This window comes from Medicago sativa, chromosome 2, assembly GCF_051527215.1.
Source record: "Medicago sativa cultivar Bolivia chromosome 2, Bolivia_mono, whole genome shotgun sequence".
In the NCBI taxonomy this organism is placed as follows: domain Eukaryota; kingdom Viridiplantae; phylum Streptophyta; class Magnoliopsida; order Fabales; family Fabaceae; genus Medicago; species Medicago sativa.
In genome coordinates this window covers 13,867,341-13,883,085 of record NC_140750.1, presented here as the reverse complement: position 1 = coordinate 13,883,085, position 15,745 = coordinate 13,867,341, and the positions used below count along the sequence as shown (strand labels likewise).

Sequence of the window (15,745 nt, the reverse complement as noted above, 5' to 3'; positions counted from 1 at the left end):
TGTTGTTTTTGGTTTGGTGGAGTGACTGATGTGTGACATTTGTAGATAAATAGCTATCTATTATCGGGGTTTCTTATTGCTGAAAACAAGTGAATTTACGTCTTTGTGATGAGGTTTTCGGAAGAGTTACTATAAGTACTAGTGTGAGTAACATGTGTAGATATTTAACTATCTATTATTGATATTTCTTACAGCATAAAATGTGCAATTTAACGTCTTTGTGATATCTGTGATGAGTTGCAGCCTCATGTTTGTTGTTTACTATTAACAAATAGAATTAGAAGAATTAATATATAAGTACTCTACTATTTGCATTCTATTTCAAAATGGATACAATACAAGTCTACATTTTGTTTATAGGAAAAATAAATTTGTGATATGCTCTATGTATTAAACTTTGGTGTCTTGGTATTGAGTTGTGTCACTTAGTTTAGAGATGTTGAATCTTAAAGCACTTTGTTTTTTGCAGTGTTATACTGCAATACTAAATGGAACTTCATTTACTGTGTAGTTGATTACCATGTGTAGATGTCATAAGGAAAAGTGACTTCATCTCTGATTTATTGTAAATAGTCTTACCTTGCATTTGCAAAAGGTTAATTCCACAATTTGAGTGTGTAGTCACATGGTAGCAACACCAATGTTGCGTCAACTTAGGGTGTGTTGGAAATGTGTAGGAATAGGATAGCTTTCAATGTGAAGTCATCAAAACCAAAGTTTCCAATTGTTGCTTTGAGCTTAACTCAAGGTGATATCATGGAATTAGACTGATGGGTATAATGGTAGTCTAGGAGTTACTAGTTTTTGTTATCAGAGCTGCGCATTGCAGAAATAGTCTAGGAGTTACTAGTTTTTGTTATCAGAGCTGCGCATTGCAGAAATAATTTAGTGTAAGTTCTTTTTTTTTTTTTGACCAAAGCATTTAGTCTAAGTTCTTAAATTGTGTGTCCTTGCTGGAATTATGTGATTGTGTTAAATCATAAGTTTCTTGTATCATACTTCTTACCTTTCATTCCAATTTGTGATGACATGGTATGAAAATATGTTGCCAAATTAGAAATGTTCGTTGTGGCCCATTTCTTATCCCTTTCCCTCCTTGGCACTTGTGTTCCCTCTATCGGTGTACCGAACCAGGGATAATCACCGACTATCTTTGTTTACTTGTCTTCCTTCAATATCTTCATATTTGTCATTACCAGGGCATTAAACCGCCAAAGTTGTTTTGTTCAATAAGTTAGCTTAGAGTTTGAACTTAAGGTTTATTGTCTTGCATTTTGGATTTTGTAATGCTTAACATGAATCTAGCATTTCGTAAGAATGATGTGTCATATTGTTAGTTTATTACAGTTTCAATTTGTTAATATACCAAAATGAACTGGAGATTGGAGGAGTGTTGGGCGGTCACGAGAATGAAATAATCGTAAGGAGATAAAGATGTTGTGTTGGATGTGTGGTAAGATTAGATATGATAGAATTAGAAATGACAACAATAGAGAGAGTTGGGGTGACACCTATAGTAAAAAAGATGATGTAAAATAGACTTGGGAGGTTAGGACATGCAGAGAGAAAACCTATAAATTTTGTTGAGTAGATCAGATGAATGATAGTAGACCACTAGACCACTAGAGGCAGAGAAAGACCTAGAAAAATTATAAGAGAAACTATTATGAAAGATTTAGAGATTAATGAGTTGGACCCAAATATGGTTTATTATAGAACATTATGGCGTACTTTGATCCATGTAGCCAATCTTAGTTAGAGAGATATTTTTTTTTTTTTTTTTTGAGGTCTTGGTTGTTGGTGCTGCATCAATAATTTGCAATTAGGGTCTAAAGATGCTTAGATAAGTTATCGTGTGATAAGGACTTGCAAAATTTTGTTATTCAAGATAAGATACGGCTTTGATATGTCAATAAATTTTTTATAACAAAAAAGTTTAATGCATGCAGTGGAATACTTGTAAAGCAATAGACATTGTTTTTAACCATGTTATTGGTGTTAAGAGTTTACCAGTTTTGCCACTCATCTGGCACTGGGAACTTGACCGGCTATCTTTGGTGGAGTCGCTCCTCCCAACTTTTAGAATACTTGTAATGAAATACACATTGATCATTTGTGGAATTTTTGTCTTTAGTGAAGTCTCTCCTCCCAATTTGAAATAAAATAGACATTGATCATTAGCATATTTTACAAGATGAGGATTGTTATGGATATCCTCTTTCTAACATTTTTTTCAAGCATCACTTTTTTATTAGATGCAATATATGTAGGTACCCCTCTTTGAAAATGAGTTTCGCATAAGGTGGTGAGACCCACATAAATTTCTCTTTATAGGAGAGTGAGTGTTAAAAAAAGTGTTGAATTTCTCTTTATTGCTATAAAAAAGTGTTGAATTTCTCTTTAATGCTATAAGAGATAAAGGGTTTGTATAAATTTTTTTGAAGAAGCTAAATTAGCCTACCTAAATTGACATCAGAGAGAATTGAACCTGAGATCTTAAAGAAGAGTTCACTCCCAGGTCCCAAGCCAATATTACTAGGCCAACCCAAGTAGGTTAAAGGGTTTGTATAATTGAAATAGATAAATGATCAATGTCTATTTTATCAAGCTAAGTATTCTAAATGTTGGGAAGAGAATATTCACTAAAGATAGTCAACCTAGTTTTCGAAGATTACTTGTCAACAACATTGGTAAATTCTTAGCACCAATAACATGGTTACAAACAAATGACCATTGATTTACAAGTCAATCTCTATTTTTTTTTAAGTAGTTTAGTGGTTGAAGCTCACACATTTTTAATAAATGTGGATAAATAGGGTGTCCGGGTTCAAACCACAGCTCATGCATATAATATGCAATTTTCCTACAAACTAAACTAAACTTACAGGACCTTGTATTCTCTTTATATATAATATATATTTCGTTATTCAGCACATTTGAAACCTTTTTAGGTCCTCAGAAAAAATATTAAAGTTATGGCAACACCATTAAAAATATGTGTATATATTAATAATTTAAGTGTCTCAAATTGAGTGGTTAATGAGTTTCATCAAAGGATAAATCGTTCGAAAGAACTTGAGTTTAAATAGAATAATTTTTGGTCATAATTTACCTACCTTTTAACAAAACTTTAGATTTTTAGAGTCATTATTTCTATAAACGGTAGGGTTAACAGAAAAATAATAATTAATACTATAAAAATAAACAGATATGTTTAATTTAAGTTGCTATTCTACAATGAAATCTAAGTTAAATTTAAGAAGAAGAAAAAAATCAAGTGTGTTCAGATAAAAAAAAATTACGGAATTTTCCTCTTCAAAATAAATCTAAGTTCATTCTATTTTTCTTTAATTTCTAGTTCACATTAAAACACAATTTGAAAGAGCAATTAAAAGTTTTCAATGCCACTATGGAAAATAATATGATAACTCTCTTTTTAATAAATTTTGTGAACTCAATAAGACGTCCTTGAGATTTTCTTGTCCTCACACATCCCTGCAAAATGTAAAAAGGTGAAAGAAAAATTTGTACCATAAATAACATCATCAAAACCCTTCTTGCACATGCCTCTATAACCCCCATCATTTTTGCACCATGCACTACAAATGACCCACCAAAAGCTTTCCCTCCACAACATCCTTCCAAATGAAAAGCTTGTCCTGCAATCATCCACCAAAATACTCTACCAAAAAGATCCTTCATGTTCTCACCTTCAAGTTGAGAATAAGTTACAAGCTCTAGAAATAAGTTTTAAGCTTGATTAACACCGTGTGTATTATTGGATTTTTCACCCAATCATAGAAGATATAAGTGTTACGAGTTATCAAGTTGTAAAATATTTATTTCTATACATATTATTTTTGAAGAAAATATTTTCCCTTTTCTAATTTAAATGCTTATATAACGGCTAGCTATAATTTTTCCCTCTTTAGTCACATACCTATGCTGCCCCTACACCATACGATCCAACCTTTATTCAACTCGCAAATGAGCTAACTCAAACCACCACCTATCCCCAAACAAAAACTTCATCATAGCAACCTTCATAAGACCAAAACCCCAATACTTGGAACAAGACCTTTCACCCACACTTACTTCTTCCTCTCCCTCAAACCAATCCATTGATCAACATATTTCCCCTTCGGTCCAACCAACTTCGCCCACAATGCCACTTTACTCTCCTCAAATGACTACCCGAACATAACATGATACTATTAAACTTCGTAAGCTCTTTAATCTTCATACCTAAACTTAAATTTCTATACATTCCTTACCCAAAAATCTCATTGATGCATTAAATGATCATAACTGAAAAGTAGCTATGAAATACGAATATGATGCTTTATTAAAAATAAGATGTGGGACTTGGTTCCTCGTTTGTCAAATGCCAATGTTATTCAAAGATTGTGGATTTTTAGGTATAAGAAGAATTATGATGGATCTTTTGAGTGATACAAAGCTCATCTTGTCGGTAATGGTGAAAATCAACAAACTTGTATTGATTATGGTGAAGCCTTCAACCTCGTAGTCAATATGTCGACAATTCACATGATACTAAGTGTTGTGTTATCTAAATCATGATGTCTTCATCAATTATATGTCAAAAATGCCTTTTTGCATGACAACCTTTATGAAACTGTGTATATGCACCAACCTCCTGGTTTACACCATACTCAACTCCCTGGCCATGTATGTCTTCTAAAAAATTCTCTCTTTGGACTTATACAAGCACCCCACTCTTGGTACCAACATTTTGCCGACTATGTCGCCACAATGGTATTCTCTCAAATTATTTCTGAGCACTCTTTATTTATTTATCAACATGGCAATGACATCGTGTATATTCTTTTGTATGTGGATGACATTATTCTTGCCGCTTCTTCTGACTCTTTGTGAATTGATTATGTCTAAGCTTAACTTTGAATTTTCCATGAAGGATCGAGGCCCGCCCAGTTATTTTTCCTTCTCAAAATAAATATGCAGAGGAAGTTATTGAGCACACATGTATGTCTGCTGGCAAGTCATCACCCACACATGTGGATACAAAGGCAAAACTCAGTGGTTCTTCAGGAAACCCCTATCAAGATCCAACATAATATCATAGCCTCGCTTGAGCATTGCAGTACCTGACATTTACAAAATCAAATATCTCTTATGAAGTTCAAGAAGCGTGCTTGTTTATACATAACCCAAAAACACAACACATGTATGTATGGAAAGTATTATTCATTACATTCATGACACTATTGAGTTAGCCTCAACCTATATCCCTCTCTCCTCTCTCGACAAACTACTCTCTTATACAAACACAAATTGGGCTGGATGTCCCGACACAAGAAGATATACCTCTGATCATTGAGTATATATTGGTGATAACTTGATCTCTTATTATGCAAAAATACATTATGCCTTGCCTCGATTAAGTGTAGAGTACCGAGGAGTAGCTAATGTTGTGTCTAAATCTTGCTTGATTAGAAACTTACTTTTAGAACTACATTGTCCTGTTACAAAAGCTACTTTGGTATATTGTGTTAATTAACGTCGCCGCAATGTATCTTTCCGACAATTCACTTCAACAATAACACACCAAATACATTGAAATGAATATACACTTCTTGTGTGAAAAAGTTTCTCACGGTCAAGTGTGAGTCTTACATGTTCCCTATCGTTATCGATTTGCTAACATCTTCACAAAGGGACTTACGTTGCTACTTTTTATAGTGATTTTAGATATTTAACTTTTAATTTCGATTGTGGAGATGGTTAAGAGACTATTTTATGTATATATATCATTGATCAAATGAATGAAATGACGAACAATATCTCTTATAATTTTCTTTATCTTTGGGTTTGGGCTATGTCCCTCCATACATATTTGTTTTGTTTTTATTAATAATATTTTCTTGGATTTGTTTGTTTGGGTGAGTGGTGCCAACCTAACTGATTCGACTCACATTTACCAACGCTAATTGCTTTTCTTTGTTGAAAAAATGATTTAGTTGAAATATACATCCTATGTACATATGCATGTAATTTTTTTTTTGGGTGACCTACATGTATTATATCAATCTACAATTTCTAATTAACCAGTTTATTATCGTATACATTATTACGTAAAAAACACAAATTTCTGTGTAAGATAAAATTCCTAATTAATAAATAAGTTACGTCAAAGATGAAAAAAAAATAAGAAAGGAAAAGTAATTTTATCATATATTTTTAATATTCAAAATTTAAATCACAAGATAAAAAGGCATAAATATGAATTTAATTTAACTTTTATCATGAAAAAATATTAAAAGAGAAGGCTTATAAATCTTGTTTGATCATTTATAAACTTACACATGATTTATCTTTTTCACTACACATGATTTATCATTTATATACTTATAAATCTTTTTTTTTTTTACCACATATACTTATAAATATTGTTTGATTTAAATTTGCTATATAAAAGAGAAGGCTTATTGGATGCTTAGGTTAATGTGGTCGCACTACAGATATGAATATTGAACGAGATGTTAACTTGATGACTTTGTAATCGTAAGAGACATGATTCAAATTTTACTTGGGATACATGTAAAATAACCAAAGACTGACTAAGCGTATACAGTAGAAACTCTTTAAATTAATACTCGGTAAATTAATAAACTCTCTAAAATAATAAATTTGTCCGGTCTCGACTTGGGCCGATGTAAAAAATTGAAAAACTCGATAAAATAATAAGATAATAATTTTTTGGGAGATCCCTTTATAATTTTCGGTCCCAAGAAAATCATAAATTAATAATTCATAGAAACTGAAAAAAAAATATATTACACTCTATTGAAATAAGATTCAATAGTTGTCTGTTTTCCTTTAAAGTTCAAAAGTCATTATTGATTTCCAATGCATATTAACACAGTAGTTACTAATTTACGTTGAGTCCCAAGGTTCGCTGCAACATAATTCTAAGAGGCATAGACTAATTTACCTTTTTGTTTGGTATGTAAAGTATAATTACTTAAAAACTCTTTAAATTAATAATTATTAATTTATCGATAAATTAATAACTCTCTAAATTAATAAATTTCTCCGGTCCTGACATTATTAATTTATAGAGTTTCTACTGTATTACGAATATATATAAGAGTGACCAATTTACTTACACCATTGTAGTATTTGAGTAGTGTTATCATTTAATAGGTTTTTTACCGACTATATACATTTTTTAAAACACTATATTACATGTCAGATAACATGTTAACTAAAAAAAAGTATTTTTATCAAATAACATAAATCTTGATTTGTTTTAATTACATGTCAGATAATTATTTTTATATGTATTTAAAAGAATAAGAATGAAGTATTTTTTTTTTTTAACAAAGAATATAAGAAAGTACCCTATTTTTTTTATGTAACCTAGTGGCTAGAGAAATTCACCTTAAAGGTGAATAAGTGAGGTGTCCGACTCCTGCATATATTATACATTATCTCTTATCAAGTGAGCTAGCCTTACAGAGAGAGAACTTATCAAGTGAGCTAACCTTACAGAGACAGAAAGTACCCTATTTACTATGTGATGGCATTTTTGAAAATTTATGCTTTTACTTATTTTGCTAATATACTTATAATGAAAAAATCTAGAAAAAAAATACTTATAAAGAAAAGTGGCGACGGGGGAGGTGTCTTGACCAAATTGCAAATTTACCTTTTTTCAAATGTAATAATATTTTTTGAAGAAAAGGTAATATTATTATTTAATTTGAATCTCTTTTTTAATAGCAAAAAATTAGCAAATTAAAAAAATAATAATATTTTTTTTCCTAGACCAGGTTATGTCCCCCATTCCCCCTCCTTTATTTCGGTATATTTTTACCTTATAAAAATTAATTTTTTTTTAAAGAATAAAAATTAAGATTTTAAAATGTGTTATTTAAGGTTATTTTTATTATTTCACAGATACTTTTCCTTTCTCCCATTTTTTATATCTAACCAGATAAGGGAAGATATATTTTCTAAAAACAAATAAAAAAAGGGGGAAGAGATACGTCCCCGTCAAAAGAAAGATACGTTTTATCATTCTTTCCTTTTCGCTTTCTATGATAACTAGTTACAAACCCGTGCTTCGCACGGGGGTTAGCTATTTTTTTGACAAAATATTATATCGAACGAATAGATTGCGAAATGACAAATAATTATAAACCATAACACAATATTTAGAGTACTCCTGCAAGTGAGTACTCTTTTTTTTAAGGGATTCACTAATCAAAACTTTCAAGAATAAACCTATCATCCACAAAATATATACTACATAATGCAAAATAATAAGATAGAATTAACTTGAATCAATTAGTATCAAACCCTTATTTTCCGCATATGTTACAGAGCAGAGGGTTGCATATAAATAGGAATCATATCACTCAATATCAAATCCCATAATTGCAATGTTTTTATAATCATAAGTTTCATGGCCATGACAAATTATTATGCTACAATTGCCAAGGGATTGATTTTATTTGCTAGAATGATACGTCACTATTAGTGAAGCATCAAGGAACATTGAATGGACAAAACATATTTGAGGTATACTACATCAGGATCTTACCTGTCTAAGAATTTAGATTGTGCTGATAATCTGTAAGTCTTCTACTGTATTTGCACAGTTGGAAGTAACATATAAATGAGCCTTCATATACATTATGCGCAATAGAAATAAATGAAAAGTATAACAGGTCTTTCAAAACACAAAACCATAATTCAATTGATTGAGAAATTTCTGTGCACAACTTATAATTCCAAAACAATCATTAACGGAAACAAAATACAATAAACTGATAATGTCATACATAAAAACACCATAAGTCTCGAGCTGAAAAAAAAGAAATCAAAAGGATCATGTCTCAGTTTGCATATAATTGGTTGACAGATAATTCGAAAAAAATAGTCGTAATTAGACTTTACATTTATCCCATGGAGGTCCAAAAACCGATGTCCCATGGAGGTCCAAAAACCGATTAATACCATCATTTCACATCATACATCAAACTCTTTCCCCTGTCTTAATTGACTTCTTCGTTAACTTAAATGCTTCGAATATAGATTCATTTTGCTGAACTGCAGCATTCTTGACACAACGCTTTGTAAGATTTGAGGACCTGCTTAATATCTCCATCAGTGATACATTTGACTCTGGAGATTTAGAAGTTGAAGTGGCATATTTGTTCTGTGTATTTCTTTGGAATTTGGCAGAAACAACTTTGGGTGCTTGACTCTCCCTTATAATCTGAGATACAACCGAACAGAGAAACCAGGAGTGAGTATGACAGTAGAATGTAAATGACGTAAACAACATTGCATGTTTAAATAGCATTTAAAAAAGGAGAGGTCGATTTGAATAAGCATGTTTGTTACCATCACAGTTCTAGTAGTATTATCCACAGATTCCACTAAATCATGCATGCTAAACATAAATTTAGTTGGATCCATATGAATTTCAACTGATGAAAGAGTGTTGAAAAAGTGTGTCAGAGTGTTTTGCTAGCATAATTCATAGAAGAATGGTATAGCATTACAGTTATTAATGACATGCTAGTTTTTCGAATTTCTGATAGTCATTACCGTATCTGAAGAATCCTCTGACATCAACACTGAAGGTCTGCTGTTGCTGTCATCTCTCCCAAATATATATGATGATCGGACCTTGCTTGATCCATGCTTTTGAGAAGAAGGCATAAATTGATTTGAAGCTCGACCGATAAAAGATAACTGAAATATTTAAAACAAAATAACTCAGAAATAATCACATTAAACACAGTTCTGTATTGCTGATAAAAACAGTTTTGTGGTTCAGGTATATAATGAAGTTGTCAGAAAAACATCTACATATATAGACCCCCTACAATTTTATTTAACAAATTTGCTGGGATAAAGGAGCACTTCATCAGGTAAAATAGCTATGTTCTAGCAGCTCAAAGTAACCTATCTTTGATGATTTAGTTATGTTTTGGCCAATGTGTGGCATATCAAATATGGCTGCAGCATACAATAATGGAACAAACCGTTAGCATTGTCATAATCTTGAAGCCTGATTGGTGTACATTGCATAGGTTTTGCCAATTTCGTGAAATACTAAAATTAACAGATCTTACATGGAGTTCTTCCTTTTATCTTGGTATCAGGAACAACATTTAATTTCTTTATGAGATTGAAAACTCCCCTGCTGCTTTCATCTTCAGTCGGTGAAAAGAATTGAGCGTTCTTCTCCTGTTACATATTACAATTTTGATATGAAAACAAAAATAATCATCATTTCATCACATGAGTACCTTAGTGCATGCAAAGATGGAAATGCAATAAACTTCCTGCCAAAATCAAAGTGACAGCAATACATTTACTATAGTAGCTGAGAAGCAAGAACTCACAACTCTATAAGAGAGGGACTGTTTGGCTAGCCACTCCTCAGTTTCCTCATCAGATGATACATATGCATCATCTTTATCCGTAAACATCTGCGGGATCATCTGCTTCGCCTTCTTCAGATTGATCTTCACAGCATCAGATGGAGCAGTGAAGTCTTCAACTTCATCGTCAGATTCATTTTCAGTTTCTTTGCTTTCCTCGTCTTCCTCTTCAACTTCATCGTCAGATTCTTTCAATCTTGAACCGCAATTAAGTTTCTGGAGTAGATTATCCATCCCAGTTGTATCCTGCTGCTCAAGCCATTGCTGATGGAGTTGGTCTTTTCTCTATCAATTGGCGCTTCTTCATATCCAGTTGTTATCATATCATTAAGCTCCTTGATATCATCATCATCATCACCTTCTTCATTATCTTGGAAGCGTTGTAGGTCATTGTCACTGTCATCTTCCTCTTCGGCTTCTTCATCGACAAAAGCCTTGACAGGGTCACCGCTTGCAGGTAAAGACAAGTCAGCTGATCCATGTAAGTGTGGCACTGTGTTCTCCTTGTCATTGTCCTCATCATCGGAAGACCTGGAGAAAAGGATTGGTTGTCATTTTTAACTTCCAGAACAATGGAAAGCAAATTGAAGAGTCCTACACTATGGAAGAATTAAAAGGCAAAGGTTTTTTAAAGGAAAAAGATAAACAGGTCATCATTATTTGTCCATCATTTACTTTCTCATCATTACAGTACCAGAATTTTCCAACGTAAAAATCCAAATTAACAACCATATAGCTAAGCTCATCCCAAAGTAAGGATTATAGTTTATAGTAGAATCAGCAACATGAAACAAATGGTGACAATAAATAGACAATGAAACTTTATGTGGACAGCAAGTGAGTGACTAAATCTGAAGATAACAAAGGAAGAGACATCTAAAAACTTACACATCACCATCAACAGGAGCAGAATCAAGTTTCAAGTTCATTGAAAGCATAGATGGGGCAAACACTTATTCGGAAAGCTTATTCAACTTCCCATTGAGGGCCTCTTCTTTAATATCATTTATTTCAGAATCAGAAAAGAGATCCTAGAAATCAAAGACAAATAAAGCACTTGGTGAACAAAATCTATATTTTTAAGAAAGCATCTGAATAAATGGGTGACATAATACCTGGGTATCATCAACAGGAGCTCGAAATGCATGTATAGTTTCTGAAACCACATCCTGAAACTCAGTGTAAGCAATGATTTAGATAGCAATATTAACATGATGAAACAGTGAAACGCCTTTAATAAACATACTTTATGTTTTGAATGTTGTGTTGAAAATAGCATGAGTTCAACTAAATTCTCAATGGCTTCCTCTTAAGATCACCTCTGGCTCCATTCCACCAGGATGAAGGTGAGCCTTAATTTTCTCAATCACAGCAGGATCATGCGAGAAACCTAGAACTGATGACTGAGGTTCTGAGCAAAGCTATGAACTTGAGTTTGAAACCTACCACAAAAAAGAAAGAATATTAAACGCCTATAACCAATGGATTTCAATTGAATAATAAAGCACAATTTCCTCTGGTATGATGAATGCTGATGACTTAGGTTGGTCGTAGAATCTCCAAACAAGTCGGTTCGATCACATATGTAGAAATGAAACAGAATCAGCCCAACTCAGCCCTATAGAAAATTACCAATATCTTTTTAGGATTTAGAAGTGTAACATATAATAATATAGTAGTAATTTACAAAACAATGACATACATTGCCCTCAAAATTGCCCGATTTTCTAGCAAGAAAGAATCATCCATGGTCAAGAACCTAGACAAAACAACTAAAAAGATAAGGATCTTAAAATATAGAAGTAAAAAACATAAAAGAAGCCCCTGACACTGCATATCATAGAAAATTACCGAATCAAATTCAATTTGACAGATGATGCATGGAATTTTGCTGATAACACACATAACTCATAAGATTAAGTTCATAGCACTAAAAACATGCTAAATATGAAAAATATTAATAATTGGAATCAGAACCAATCAGCAGGGAATATGTTCTAGATTCATTTGAAGAGTGACCACATGCAACTTTCTTTTATACCAATTTGTGTATAATAAAATCTAGTAATAAAATAAATACCACAAGCAATGAAATGTCAATTGCGAAATCCAAAATAAAGTTGAGCAAACCCCCAAGTTTGTTGCATTTGAAACCAGATACCTGAAAACACAAACCACCATTCATAGCAAACAATCTACCCAAACTTAATTTGAGCTACTACTTCAAGTTTCATATTGCATGGCTGACAGATGCATATCATATGCAACTAATTATGAATTAGTAAATACACCAATCTGCGTCGACTGTTCTAACACCAATTTCAATTTTTATTTTTGCTTTAAAACATACATAGTTTATTATGAGCATTAAACAAAATAAATATAATTAAATGATTCAATCTCCATACCACTTTCCCAACAATTAACATCCAGAGCACCAAGTTAACTTACCTAGCCCTAAACCTCTCAACCACCGGATGTTTCAAATTGATAAACAACTTTGACCCGGACCAGTTGTTGCAAAGATTAGGTGTACCGTTATCTGAAAAATAAGAACCAAAAAAATGACACAAACAAAGTGACGAACAACGGAAAGAACTACCAAAATAGTAAATGTCCAAAATATTCACCTGCAATCTTGCACTGGGCATGAGTTAATATCAACACAACAGGTCCTGTTTCCTTCCTTTTCAGCAAGAAACTTCATCAAGTCCACAGAATATTTGTCCCATAATGTTGCATCGACCAAATTTCCACTGCATAATCGACAACATTGTCAGATACATATCAATCAGAAAAATTACTATACAATTCAACATCCTGAAATCAGAAAATCTTACGCTTTGTCTTTGAGCACAAGATTGGTACACGGCTTTTTTCCAGATCCAAATAACGTCGACTTTACTATCTCATGAATAAGACCAATGATTTCTTAAAGAAAAAATATACCCTTCATTAGCATCTATATAATTAAAAAACCAAATACAACAAATTTAAACAATTAGGAGTCGCAACTATACCATACAAAACATCCACTTTGAAATCTCCATCTTGGATCTCCTTAAAGGACTTAAATCGGAATTCATTTCAGAGGAATACAACCAAAATACTAAAAATCAATAACACCAATTTTATAGACATGCAAAAACATCAAAGAACATGTTTTTAGTGACATACATGTGAAGGTATTCAAATGAGTCACAAATCAAAATACTTTCCTCAACACTCCATCGCGAACACGGTCAAGAATTGCTGGCATCCCCCTTTGTTCCTTTCTTTATCTTGCTTGATGTATCTGTGAGGGTCAAAGGAGATCCATATCCTATAGGTATCCCAACTGCTGCCATCAAATTCTAAAATGCATTCGAGTTGGTCAATACACAAAAACACAAGAAAATGAAAACAGGATGCAATGTCAAACTAAAACATTTATTGAATCTATTCACAAATGTATGTATATCATATCCCCTTACATACCTCAGCTGCTACTAACATTTTACTCAAATATCACATAACTAACAACTTCCTAGTTTCTTTCCTGCAAAATGTTATATGAGGTTTAGATAAATTAACTCATCAAAATTTAACAGACTCAAATCAATTCAAGTTAATATCTTGCAAAAACAACTTACCAAAAAAGTTCTCAAGTAGAATGATTCATTTTTCACTCCACCTATATAGTACTATACTAATTATAATTAAGCATGCTCCACTGTTTTGCATACAAACAAACAATCAAACAACATCAATTTTATCACAATCATAATAAAGCAGGGTCAATAATCAAATTCAAACCTTTTAAAGAAAGAAAAAACAAATGATTTGGTCATAAAATTTTCTGCATACCTGTAAGAAACGTCTAAGAGGTCTAGGTGGACCACCAGAAGCATGAGAATGATGCCAAGGAGTTTATCTCCAAGCAACTTTTCCATCACTTCCTGCACTAATCTTGTTACCAGAAACCACCAACTCTAAACACCATAACTCATCTCATCCTTTCATCTTCACCTTCACCATCTCCTCATTATTGTTATTACTATTCACACCTCTTTTCCCCTGCAGAAAACTCTGTTGCCATTTACACTTGTCCCATTGCATACATACTATCCACTGAATTCAATGCTCTTTCTCCTCCCACTGCAGCCACATACTGTTTCATTATATATTTAGCCATGAATCAAGAACCCTAAACCCAATTTTCCACACATGCAACCTCAATTAACCAAAAAAGGAATGAAGAAAACAACAATCCTCTCAATTGATCAAAAAATTAATCAATCAAACAGGCCAATAGAAGAAGCAGAGAAAAAAAAACAAAAACAAACACCATAAAAGAGCAAAATATACCAATAATCTAAACATGCAAGCAGATGAAGGATAAAAAACCAACCTTTGATGAGAAAACGCGACCCCTTGCTCTTCACCGTTTCCTTTCTCCCCATCAATTTCGTCGTTCTGTTACGCTCTCTCCAACCTCCCCCATCGCTTTCCCTTTCTCCTACTCTTCCTCACCGGCGCCGCCGTTTTTCACCGTCACTTTCCCTTTCTCTTACGCAGTTTTTCGCCGTTTTCCTCCCTTTCCCGTTTTTCACCGCCGTTTTCCCTTTCTTCTCCCGTTCCCGTTTCTCTCTCCCTTTTCTTTTCTTTTGTTTTTTTTCTTTTCACATATATATAGGCAGGGGAGTCCAATTAATTAATTTACCAAAATGCCCCCAATAAGGGCAAAATGGTAATTTGCACGGACATGTATTTTTATATTTAGTTTAGTAGATAAACAATCAAATAATGATCTTGTACCAAAAAAACAAAAACAATCAAATAATAATTTACTTTCTGTTATTTTTAATCTTCCACTTTATTTTATTGTTTTTTCCTCTTACATTTTTTTTATATCAAACTAAGCAATAATCACAAGTTTTTGTTGCAATAAATAAGTGGAAAATTCAAAGTTCAAACTTTAACTTTGCATATGGCAATGTTGACGGAAAATTTTATTTAGACTAAGAATATTGACGGAAAAGTTTATATGAACTACAAGGTGTAATTTTATTGTAATGCTTAAAAACAAAATTCTCAATATCTATAGAGATCATTTACTTAATTAACTATAAATTTAAGTAGATAAAACTTGATATTGCGGACACCAGTTGATGTAGTTTACATTATTTTTTTAGACAAAACTTAATTCACATTATTTTTTATATGAGTTGAGCTAGTTCCAACTCAAATTTGGATACCAGTTGTCGGATCACTCATATTACAAGTGTCTCACACTCGACGAGATAAGATCCAAAAATATTTTT

At 32.4% G+C, this 15,745-nt stretch overlaps 1 pseudogene across 1 annotated transcript; it reads right to left on the bottom strand.

Annotated features, from left to right (window-relative positions):
• Positions 1-8,717: 8,717 nt before the first annotated feature.
• On the bottom strand, positions 8,718-15,085 carry LOC146944765 (uncharacterized; annotated as a pseudogene). Its single transcript, XR_015026062.1, has 15 exons — positions 14,833-15,085; positions 14,289-14,579; positions 13,463-13,795; positions 13,283-13,373; positions 13,073-13,198; positions 12,894-12,984; positions 12,145-12,201; positions 11,689-12,060; positions 11,558-11,611; positions 11,331-11,473; positions 10,404-10,973; positions 10,131-10,245; positions 9,961-10,014; positions 9,601-9,747; positions 8,718-9,265 (listed from the first exon to the last, which is right to left on the bottom strand). The product of XR_015026062.1 is annotated as an uncharacterized LOC146944765 (transcript).
• Between the last annotated feature and the right edge of the window lie 660 nt (positions 15,086-15,745).